A 13426-nucleotide genomic window follows, 5' to 3' on the forward strand; every position below is an offset into this window, starting at 1 on the left:
CATGTTTTAGTTTAAATCCCTCATTGAGTTTCTTCTTATTCGTCCATTGATCTAACGCTCTTGTAGAGGTTAGGAGGTCTTAGGGTAATTCATGATTGTGTAGAGCCAAATAACACAAACCCTAGATTCTTTTCTTCTAGTTTTTAGTGTTCTAGTGTGATGATTGGATTCTTTATGGCACCTCAATTAGTTGTATGGTTAATGCCAAATGTGGATTTTCCATGGCACCTAGAGTTGTATATTGAATGTCACTTAAAGCACAATTTGGTTAGATAGAAGATATCATTGGAGATTGAAGAAGTATTTAATGGAAAGATAGAAAGCACGTTGAAAGCCACATATTATCATCATGGTTATGAGCATAAGGTTTGTAGGTATGGTGAGTTTCTATTGGTGATTTATATTAAGAATGATAGGTAGATCTATTAAACTAATTCTATGATTTTGGTGGATTCATCTCTCCTAAGATATTCTCTCTCTTGATTCATATTCATATATTTAATTTAGTTTATTTTATGCATAGTTTAAATCTCAAACCAAATCAACCATATAGTCATTATTACTTAGCTACATCTTTTACTTGCATCCATTAGAGTAATTTAGATTAGAAATTTCTATTATCATCAACTAGTTATTTAGAGTAGGATTGATACCTTGCTAGCCACTATACTAATCAATATTTAATAGGCTAAGTAAGATTTGTAAAAGATACGTAACACAAACAACGACATAAATAATTACGTATTGCGTGCTTTTTCAATGGCGCCGCTGCCCGCTCTAAATTGATTAGGTGATAGAATAATTAATTTAGATTACTTTAATTTAGGAATTCATATAGTATAAATTGCATATTTAGCATAATTAGATTAATTTAGCATAATTCAATTAGATTTGCATAGTAGAAAGTATTTTCATAAAGTTTAGTGTTTGTTTAACAGAAAAGAACAGTACAGAAAATGTATTTATAAATTTCAAAAAATTCTGAAATTTTACAGAGTTGATCTGTACATTATCGGTAATTTATTGAATGTTTTTCGAAGTTTTAATACTTGTCTTACCTGGGTAACTAACTTCGTCTTTGCAGTACCCCGTTTTCAGTTTTCAGGACGCAAGCATCTATAAAAACAGTCAAGCAGAGTTATTTGCACATTATCAAAAATTCTAAATTTTTTACAGGAGAAACCTCGATTCGTGAGGAGCTTCCAGTAAAAATTTGAGTATTGTTTGACCTGTTTTGACCACTTAACTAGTTGCTTGTTTTCAGTGTGTTTCTGCAGCTTTTCAGGACCAAGGTCTCTGGAAGAACAGTCGATAAGAAGGATCTGTAAAATTCCAAATAATCCAAATTTTTTACAGGATCATCCCTGACACGTCAGGAGACTCCAGTAAAAATTTCGTGATTTTTAGTGCTCTTTTACTTATTTATTCAGTCGATTGTTTACAGTGTGTGCAGAAAACTTCTTCACTAGACTCTGCAGGATTAAACAATATAGAAGAGGGACTTAGAAAGCTCCGATTGCTCTGAAATTTTATAGGATACTTCTTGGAAGTATCAGGTAGCTGCTATAAAAATTTTAAAATTTTTGGACTTGTTTTGCTTTCTGTAACAGTAAGTGCTTCTTTTCCACCGTGAATCCCCTATTAGCGGTTTCATAATTAGCATTAATAGTTAGCATCATATAGTTTGATAATATAATTTAGTTAATTAAGTGCATATTAGATTATTTTATATAGTTTTATTATCTAGTGCATGAAAACTTGGTTTCGTGATTCACCTCGTAAACGTTTAATCAGAAGAGCTAATTCTTGTAACATTCTTCCAATTCTGGTTTTGGAGGAGACCACACCATCGAACTCAGGATCTGATTCTGAATCTGAAACACACACACCACTAGTAGACTTCGAAGATACACCAAAGAGAGTACCATTAGCCGCCATGGCTGATCAAAGAATTCTTAGCACCTTGTTTCAACCTATCGCGGTTCAACCACCGAACTGCATAGTGATTCCCGACAATAACAATAACTATGAGATTAAGCCCACCATTCTTAATATGTTGCCAAGATATTATGGCAAAACAAATGAAGAACCGTATAATCATCTGAGTAAGTTCTTGAGCATATTAAGTACTTTTAAAGTACCTCATCTTTCCCCTGAAGAGACTAGATTAAGGTTGTTCCCAATGACTTTTGAGGATGCCGCACTACGTTGGTATAGATCCCTACCCTCTAATTCTATAACTACTTTGGAGCAACTATCACAAAAGTTTATGAAACAATATTACCCTTTACGTAAGACTGAAGCCATGCAATTGGCTATTTCAACCTTCAAAGGAAAACCTAATGAAAAGTTTCATACAACATGGGATAGATTTAATGATTTACTTGTCCATTGTCCACATCATGGTTTTGACATACTTAATATCGTACATTACTTTATAAAAGGTCTTTCACCTATGAACCGTCAGTTAATTGAATCAATGAATGGAGAAAGATTTACTAGTCTTACTCCTGATGAAGCCTACACTTTTTTGCAAAACTTTTATGAGAGTTCTAAGGATTGGGCCAATAGTAGTGACCATGAGGACATGGCACGGGTAGATGGGGGGATGAGTTTTAATAAACCAGGTATGTATGAGGTTAGAAACGATAATGATCAAGAATTAAAAGCTACACTAGTTAGTTTAACCACAGGAATCGAAAACTTAAACAAGAAATTTGATTCATTTACTTCAAACCCTCCAATGAATAATCAACCTCAACAAGCAATGAGTGCCAATCAATTTTGTGAAAGTTGTTTTGCCACAGACCATGATACACTAGTTTGTCCAGTTTTTGTTGCCCATAACTTTAGTAATAACTATAACCAAGATCCACGAAATAATTATCAATGGAGACAGAACATGTCTCCACAACAAAACCAATATGGTTTTCAAGGTAATCAAGGGAACAATAGGCAACAATACATGAATAATAGAGGCGCAGTAGCACCTTCTCCACAGTATTACCCACAACAACAACAACCAAACGTAAACAGAGAATTAGCTATTGATCCTATGGCTAATTACCAAACCCAACCCAACACCACAGATGAAACCATGAAAGCTTTAGCCACCAAAACCGAGAATGAATTCAAAAGAATTGACCAAAAATTTGATATTATGGCTCAACAAGTAACACAACAAATTTCTCAAGTAACTCAACAAATAACTCAACAGATGAGCCAACAATTCAATCAAATGCTAGCTAGTCTAGCAGACAGACCCAAGGGAACTCTACCAAGTCAACCTGAACAAAACCCTAAAGGTAGAAATGTTTATCAAGTTGAAACCACCCCTTCATCCCAGACCACGAGGGGCAGTTAACTCAATATCTACCCTTAGGTCAGGAAAGAAAGTAGATAACAAAGTTGACATACTTAATTCTGATGAAGTTGTTATAACAAAAGATAAGGAAAAACCAGTTGAAACTAAAAAAACCAAAGAGCAAGTAACCGAAAAAATTCCACCCACACCATTCCCCTCTAGGTTAAAAGATAACAAAAAGAAAGTACAATATAATGAGATCATGAATATTTTTAAAAATCTACATATCAATATTCCTTTTCTAAGTGCAATTAAACAAATACCTTCATATGCTAAATTTATAAAAGACCTAGTAAAGAAGAAAACAAATATTCCTAAGGACACTTTTATTGCACAAAGTTGTTCATCCTTTCTACAGAACAAAGCCGTAGTAAAACATAAGGACCCCGATAGTCCTACAGTTACGTGTAGAATAGGAGAGGACTACACTGATCAAGCATTATTGGATTTAGGTGCTAGTGTGAATTTATTACCATACTCAATTTATAAACAGCTAGGGTTAAAAGACTTGAAACCAACAAATGTTAGACTACAGTTAGCTAATAGATCTATTAAGATTCCACGAGGAGTAATAGAGGATGTGATTATCAAGGTCTCTGAATTTTATTACCCCGTTGATTTTATAGTTCTTGACACTTTACCTACAAATGGAAACCAAATTCCTATCATCTTGGGTAGACCATTCTTAGCTACAGCAGAAGCTTTAATTAATTGTAGGAATGGGAACATGTCTATCACTTTCGGGAATATGAGAGTAGATGTAAACATATTTATACTATTTAGAAACCCTGACGATGATACGGAAAAGATGGATGATCTATGTGTAGTACACACAATAGCTAATAAAAGTTTTAGGAACACTCACTACAAAGATCCATTTTTATCATGTGTATCACAATTAGGCATGAATTATAACAAGGATAGTGTTATACACCATATTAATACATTGCTAGACACTGGTCAACCTCATGCAAAAATAGAAGACATTCAAACATCTTTATGTCAAGCTACTTTTAATCATAGATTTACCAAAGATTTAATTAAGATGACTCGCCCTCTACTAAAATGTATAGGCCACGCATGGAAAAAAAAAAGAAAGATAAAAAGAGCAAAAATTGGATTACAAACAAGTTTTAAGTCTAGGGAATCTGACTATAAAATACCTACAAATTTTTAAAAAAAATAATTACCTAAGCTAGTTAGGGGGGTAACCTTAAGTTTCCCCCCTCTGTGTCAGCTGGCGACATTAAACGTAGAGCTTATGGGAGGCAACCCAAGTAGTTTAAATAGATAGTAGCTCATGACAAGGAAATCGAACAAAAAAAAAAAAAAAAAAAAAAATGCGTACCTGAACCTATGCTGAAAATATAAAGCTAAAGAATTTGGTGAGTTGATGATTCTTTAGCTTTTTATATATCTAACTGTGCGTAGTTTTCTCCAAATCCAATTCAAACAATGATAGGGGACTAGGGAAGTTCCAATATAACCAGGAAAACTAACCTAGTTCATGCAAAGCAAAAGAGGGAGAGTGCGATAGATTTTAGAATTCAAGTTAAGATAGGAGTTGAAATCTGTCTAGCGTCAGAAAGTTGTAGCTTCACGATTATGACTAGTAGAGTCGTGGAGTACTTCTGAAAGTTTTCCTATAAAGCTATATTTTGTAGCGTCTCCTGCGTTCACTACATCAACACTTTCTACATCTCTGTATTCTCTATCCCATCGCCATAAAAGGTTCGGGAAGGAGCTTGAAGTATCAAGAGTATGGAGAATTAATCTATTTTTAGTCGTTATGGTATAATATTAGAAAGAAGGTATGTAGAAGTTAATTTTATTTTCTACTGTCATGCGATTAGTTGTTTTTAATTTCTTAAAATGTCAATAGTTTATGGAGTGAGTGATTAGTTTTTATGAATAAGAATTAAATTGATATGAGCTTAGGAGTGTATGTGTGATGCATATATATGTTAAGTTGTGCTTTAGTAAGGTGGAATTCTTCTCTATTACGGACTAGTTCTCTATTCCTGACTAGTAAGTTAGAATCCTACTTTGTTTTGGATCACAATCCTAATCAAAGTATAAATATAATCAATTTGGGCCTAAAAACTAAACCAAAGCCCACCCGACTAGTGTATTATTGGAGAAACCAGAGAAAGGTCTAATATATCATTCTACCATTTTGCTCATCTTCTACCTCCAGCCGCACTAGTAAAACACTCCACCTTCAACCTTAATCCGGTAGTAAAAACTCGATCACTCCAAAACCACCACTCAACTACCTCATCGTCAATTAACTCCACCCACTAACAGGTGCTGCAACTTCCAGTTACACCTACCCAAGACGTGGAGCACTTGATAACCGGCAAGATTGACCGCCGGTCAGTTCCCAATTGTTTCTAATTCTATTTTTTGGAATTCTACAATTCCAAACAGTATTTTGGACGACCTGCTTTCTTGATTAACCGCTCAAATTTTTGCTAGTTGCACCGCTCAGCTTCGGTTATGGGTTGTCGAAATTCTCGATTTGAATTCGGGTTTCTATCTGTTTAATGTTGTATGTAGGAAATAAAGGGCTCATGTGATGAAGAATTGGTATTTGGTTAGGCTGAGCGAAACAGGAGAGAAATAGTCCTAAATTATGAACTTAATAACTTTTCGATTACCCTAACTCTTGATTGATCAGGCGCTTAAGTATTCAGTCCTAAATTTCACCACTGTGGTTCTGTTGTACAAACAGTTGCACATGGCAGCTAAACGAAAAATTCACACAGAACCCTGTTATGGAGAGTTGTTTGATAACAATGCCATGAATGGATTTTTTTTAAACGAGAATGCGAAAATCGGGGTTGGGATTGTCTCTTTTATTCTAAGGGGACAAATGTCATGAAGATATTGTTTAATGTTTTTATGATTGTCGAATCGATTATGAGAAGGCGAGTGGCCTGGGAAAATGGAGTTGTATTGGGATAATCAATCTGAGCTTATTAACTGATTTTCTGGTAGAGAAATTTGAACTCTCGCAGTTCCACATTTTCTTAATAAATATTTTTAATCACTCATGTACTTAATTGTCTATTATGGTTCTATCACTTTTATTTGTAGGTAGAGACAAATCTTGTATTCCGTGCAACAATGAAACTATTGATTTAAATTATTATTATTATTATTATTATTATTATTATTATTATTATTATTATTTATTGTTTAAATTTTTATTTTTATTTTTCAGTCGTGTCATTTGTACATGTGACTCTTACATTCCACTCTAGCACCTTTTCTCTGTCTTTTTAGAGATGTATAACTCTACAGATTGAGCACATGACAAATATTTAGTCGTTGTAGTAATTATTGATCCTTATAAATCATTACTCTTATTTGTTTTGTTAAGGATATAAATTCTACAGATTATAGCTAATGTAATTTTGCACGCATTTAAGGTAATACCCCTCCTTCTCTGATTATTTCAATTATGGTAAGCTTTCAGTTATTTTATTTAGTCATTGAGGACAATGCCTAATTTAGTTAGGGGGGTGAGAATTAAAATTTTGCAATATTTTAATTACAATATTTGGAAAGTTTATATGTGAATTATGGTGATTCTAGGTGAAAAGTATATTTTTATCGTTTAAACTGGCTAATGAAATTGGAAATTATAAGTCATGACCAGGATTAGTAAGACTTTTAGACTAAGTTTCTATTACTAGAAATAGATCTCACTGATAAAAGTCTTAGTCTAGAGTAAGTTCATATAATACACCACTAGAGGAATTTCAAATGAAAGAGCAACTTAAACTTCTACCAAACTAGAGGATTAGTACATAGACTTGACCTGTGAGACTTGAGCATTTCAATTTTAATTTCTTGGAGTCTTTACGTAAATTTGAGTCCAAGTTGACTCAACCATTTTTTTGTGCTTAAATTCGTTGTGTAGTCTCATTTATTCTTGATTTGGTTAATCACGAGGTGGCATCAACTGGGGAGATAGCAATTAGGTCTTGTAGTCTACTCAAAGCGGAATATCATACTGATAAGTCAAGTAGTGAACCAATCAGCCTTTATCCCACCTAGTAGGATTATCATGTTAACCACTTTTGAGCCATATATATTAAACATTTTCTTCTTAAACCAATCATCTTAAACCCAACTCCAGATAAGGAGTATATCCCATATTATTAGTCTTACCCATATTTCTGAGGATTTCTAAAGAACTAAAGAGAAAACTAGAACAAAGAAGATTTTGAAGGAAATTTTACCAAAGTCAAATGAAGAAAATCATTCCTTTTGCTCAAAGAAAAAAAAATAAAAAAATAAAAAAAGAAGAAAATAATATATATATATATATATCAGATAAGGAGTATATCCCATATTATTAGTCTTACCCATATTTCTGAGGATTTCTAAAGAACTAAAGAGAAAGCTAGAACAAAGAAGATTTTGAAGGAAATTTTACCAAAGTCAAATGAAGAAAATCATTCCTTTTGCTCAAAGAAAAAAAAATAAAAAAAATAAAAAAAGAAGAAAATATATATATATATAATATATATATATATATATATATATATATATAATTGAGCAAAAGTAGTGATAGAGTTCAAGTGTTGCAGTCTACAAGTGAAGAAAATTTCCAAGAAAGTCAAAAGCACAAAGTCTTTAGTATATTCTCATAAATTTTTGAATCTTTTTTACCCTTTTCTTGTTAACCTGTCCTAAGCCCCGTTTTAATACCCAAAGTTATCACTAAAGTATGATATGAAGTGTAGAATAGGTGAAAGGATGCTAAAGTGAAGGACCTGACATTTCAAATGTGATTGACATTCTTTCCATGAGACTTTATTTATATATTTGAAAATTTTCGTCTTTCTGACTAAATATGTGGGATGCTCTACTTTTTACTCATTTCCCTGCATATGGAAGTAAAATAGAAAACTTATCTGAGAGAGATTTTCTTGTGAGTGTATGAAATGGTGAGATTTGAAGTCAAAATACTAATCCAAAGGTGAGGTAGAAATTACATTGCTTGGAAAAGAGAAAGAAATCAAAATGGTTAAAAATGAATAAGCTCTAGTTAGGATGATTAGTCAGTCTTTTCTATTTTTATGAATAGAACCTTAGCCTAATGTTTTATGATCATAGGTGTGATAAGTAGTAACCTTTTGATTTAGACATTTTAACTGAAAAAGTTGTTTTCTCTAGATTTCACCATAGTTCATATGTAAAATTGATTTTGTGGGTATATCAACTGAAAACCCTCACGAGGCTATAACTCGTCCTTTAAGGGTAACTTAAAGGTTTAAGGCCTTGTTGCATATGGTAAATGCAACCGTGATGCCTGCGAGAGTGAGTTAGTGTAACGCCCCGAGACCCATCACACATCCCGAGGATGTGGAGATGAATCTCGAGGCAGTCACTATCCCAATTCTATTGAAATTTCAGCGGAGTTTCCTTTGTTTTATCGACGTTTCGAATACGAAAAACCTGTCATAAAACCTAGACATTTCATAATTCATCCTTCTAACAACCATATATATACAAACTAACTTCATACGCAACAGTGATGTACAACTATATCCACAAAAGGTTTAAGTGTAACTATTACTCCAATACATCGTTTAGTACATCAAAATGAACTAGCTCTCTATATATACAACAAAAGAATGAACTAGACTCTATACAACCCAAAATGAACTTGAGTCTGCCCCTCGTCAAGCATAGGGGAAACCATCCAAATCCCCATAACCATCCTCACTAGTGGTAGGGAAAGCCTCCTCCGCAATTGGTTCGGCTAAAATGTTAATGTAGGATGAGCAAACAACTATGCCCAGTAGAAACGCACATATCCAATAAATAGACTACTTATAGCAAAACATTTAAAACATGCAGGTTTTCATAATAATATACAAATATCGTGACTATATAATACATCACTAACTAGCAGAAATCATTTCGACATGCCTCGTTAATATTCAAAATATAGTTTTCACAAACATCGTACAACTATTGTGGTCGTTGCATCCTATTAGAATGGTGAGGGTACGACTTCCCAGTGTGAACCATGCACCGTTGTTTTCCTGATTTTACCGGTAGGGAGCTGAAATGCCTTTTTTGTGTTCATACACACAAAATCCCCAAAGCTTTTAGGGCTCAGGTGGGCCCTACAGGCTGTCACCTAACTTACGGTGGTCAACCGCTCGACGACTGCAGACTGCTCAGGATCTTGACACACATCCAGGAGTGGACTAAACTCTCACTCCTCGCATCTAAACCTCATCGAGGTAACATGTAACCTCACACAAGCTAAGCACCATACAACGTGACACGTGCAAACATGGTTATCTAGAAAAATAGAAAAGCAATTCCCAGACTACATCCTGTGATGCATCCTTTTAAAGATGGCCCACCACCTCAGAAGGTGTACACCACAGTTGGAATCTTAGAGCGAACTGCCGTCTCCGGAAATGCGACAACAATTCCTTCTTTATAGGAATTCACAATTTCTTTTCTAAATCCCCTCGTGATAAGCATAGTAATATATATATATACTCATATTACCGATTATTTCCAAATACTATAGATACATATTTAGTTTTTCTTTTAAAACTGTTGGTTCTGTATGTGTGAGTTCCTAGATTCCCAACCGTCGATTCAATATAACCTATGACTCCCAAACGGGCCAGTCATAGTAAATGACAACCGATGATTCCCAAACGGCGAATCATCGAAAATAACAACAACCATATCCATAGAGCAATCCAGAATCTCACACATAGTTACAAACAATCGGGTAATCCATACCCACATAGAAAAATTCATCTATCTTTCTCCTTCCTGAAACAAGAGACGATCAACCCTTCCCAAAACTAGTTTTTTTCTCTTTTAACGAAAGAAAACAATTCCAGCTACCCAGATTTCACAAAAATCATTTCACACGAAAGCTATCCATATATCTAGTTTATATCAAGGAAAATACAATGCAAAACATGAATATCACATATACATGCATGGTTGATACGCAAACTATCTCTTATCAATTTAAACAATTCAAATCATGAATGAAAATAAGCAGGCTATATATTGGTATGTAGGTTCCTACCTTAGCAAGCTCCGTTCTCCTCAAGCCCCACGTAATCGAATCCACTCTTATTTAACTCCTATAACATCATATACATAAGTAGACTATTAGAATTTATCGAACGAAAGAGAATTTCTTATCTAACATAAGTCGAGAAGAATCTCGACGCTAAGAATTTGGTTTTAGGTATCCTTTCCTACAACTACTGTTAACAGTGCTACAGGCCATTTCTAACACTATTACTCTGATAGGGCTCTGCAGTCCATTTACAGCCACAGTAGGACCTTATGCCAACACCAATCCTATCCATTCCAAATTCCACACCCTTCCATTCCCTTAAATCTAATAATAACTAAGTGGGTGTTCTTTCTTTTTAACTCATAACGCAACATGATCTTAACAAAGCCTAGAACTAACATCAATTCTCTAAAATAGATTGAATATACTATAATCCTTACCAAATTGGTAGAATAGCTCCTTAGCTTTCTGCTCCACTAATTTTGATCCACTCTATCTTCACCAACTAGCTACTGTCAAAATTCAACACACCCAGTTCAATCAATTTCATCAATACACCAACAAGCTATCGAATTTAAATCTAATTATCTATTTGAGACGAAATCACACTCACCTTTCTCTGCGATCCGACGAAATTCCAATAAACTTTGAAGCTTTACACGTGAATTTACTGTTTCTAAGGATTGGGTGTTTGAATTCTTAGGTTTGGATCGATAGAAATTGGCGAATTGAGTTTTCTCTCTCCTAGGTTTTCAATTGGCGAAATGGGGAATAATTTGGTGCGATAATTTTGGTTTGGTGCGATTTGTTTTGTGCGATTTTTCTAAAGTTTGGTAAAAAGGACCATCCTACCCTTACCTGGTAATTTGCCATCCAATAAGATTTTGGTCACCGCTCGTCGCGGTAACTGCCAAATTTTATGCGACGCGATAAAGAATCGCGATTGTTGTCGTCGAACTTGTCCAATTCTACAGTTTCCGAGTTTACAAGCGACAAACTCTTATTGACTATTCAATTAATTAGTTATGCGCAAACGAATTTGCTATGTATCGAATTATTTTATCACTTATTATTTATCCTTCTTTTTTTTTCGATCTTCGTATATTCTAAGTAACCAGTGATATGAAACCTTAGAATTTTTCAAGTGGTTTACCTGAACTAACTTGGTTCCTCGGTCGGTGTTAAATTAATTTACGTTACGTCATGCTAAACGTCTATCCGACTGGCCACGTACGTAATCATCCCTAAGGTTCGAGTGTCTTTTACTAATTTACCCTTAATAAGAATTCAAGACTTTACAGTTAGTTTATTATTTAATTAGTATTGTTAGCTTTAAACACTTCTCTAGTATACCACATATTTGCTAAGAGACTAGCAAAATGCTAGTTGGGGGGTTGTGATAAGTGCTCAAAAGTAATGATTTATAACCCCAATTATGTGTATATTAGTCTCTATTTTATATTTAAATATTCTAATATGATGCAATTTGATTTTTTGCAGGTCAAAGAACCTAAATGTGAAATATGGAGGGAAAAGAAGTCAAATAAGTCAAAAATGAGTCATTGGGAATTACAGCTAAAGGCCTAGGGCAAAAACGTCATATTTGTCTCCATAAGTGCCAAGCCTAATGGGACTATAAAAGAGGATAATAGTTGAGTTAGAAGAGTCTTCAATCTGATCTTAAAGCCTTAATTTCGACTTCATGGAAAAGAAGTCAGAGTTTCACAAGAATTAGGAAACTGAAAGCTGTCAGAAATTGCAGCTTGGGAAATAGCTTGCAGGGCAAAGTGGGCCATGTCCAACTTTGGTCCAACCGAATTTAACTTTTCCAGGATTGCTTCTAGAAATATTACAGAGAGTTTGACACCAAATAAACATAGGATTCGGATATCTATCCAGGCGAGCATGTAAGCCACTATATAAGGCACAAAAACCTCAGTTTATATCATCTAGGAAATTTAGTGTTTGCATCTTAGATCTAGAATTAAGAGAAAAGAAAGTTCAGACTCACCATTAATAGCTATAAAGATTATTCCTTTTCATATTGTGTTCATGGCATAATATGAGGGGCTAATCTCCCTTCTCTTGGGAGGGGAGATGAAGCCTTTTTCATATATTTTAGTTTAGTTCTTCTTCTATCATGTTTTAGTTTAAATCTCTCATTGAGTTTCTTCTTATTCGTCCATTGATCTAACACTCTTGTGGAGGTTAGAAGGTCTTAGGGTAATTCATGATTGTGTAGAGCCAAATAACACAAACCCTAGATTCTTTTCTTTTAGTTTTTAGTGTTCTAGTGTGATGATTGGATTCTTTATGGCACCTAAATTAGTTGTATGGTTAATGCCACATGTGGATTTTCCATGGCACTTAGAGTTGTATATTGAATGCCACTTAAAGCACAATTTGGTTAGATAGAAGATATCATTGAAGATTGAAGAAGTATTTAATGGAAAGATAGAAAGCACGTTGAAAGCCACATATTATCATCATGGTTATGAGCATAAGGTTTGTAGGTATGGTGAATTTCTATTGGTGATTTATATTAAGCATGATAGGTAGATCTATTAAACTAATTCTATGATTTTGGTGGATTCATCTCTCCTAAGATATTCTCTCTCTTGATTCATATTCATATATTTAATTTAGTTTATTTTATGCATAGTTTAAATCTCAAACCAAATCAACCATATAGTCATTATTACTTAGCTACATCTTTTATTTGCATCCATTAGAGTAATTAGATTAGAAATTTCTATTATCATCAACTAGTTATTTAGAGTATGATTGATATCTTGCTAGCCACTATACTAATCAATATTTAATAGGCTAAGTAAGATTCGCAAAAGATACGTAACACAAACAACGACATAAATAATTACGTGTTGCGTGCTTTTTCACCCACCACCGTATCCTTAGAAGTTGAGTCAAGATCTGAACCCACTGACGGAAGTGATCGATTATCCACTGGTGGGTGAGCG

The 13426-nt window shown here is 34.1% G+C and overlaps 1 non-coding gene across 1 annotated transcript; it reads right to left on the reverse strand.

Moving 5' to 3' along the window:
- Nucleotides 1-2300: 2300 nt before the first annotated feature.
- LOC147508412 (small nucleolar RNA R71) lies at nt 2301-2409 on the reverse strand. The gene has a single exon (XR_015219630.1). It is a non-coding gene; the product is annotated as a small nucleolar RNA R71 (small nucleolar RNA).
- Between the last annotated feature and the right edge of the window lie 11017 nt (nt 2410-13426).

The sequence above is a fragment of the Coptis chinensis genome, chromosome 3 (assembly GCF_015680905.1).
Source record: "Coptis chinensis isolate HL-2020 chromosome 3, ASM1568090v1, whole genome shotgun sequence".
Classification (NCBI taxonomy): Eukaryota; Viridiplantae; Streptophyta; class Magnoliopsida; order Ranunculales; family Ranunculaceae; genus Coptis; species Coptis chinensis.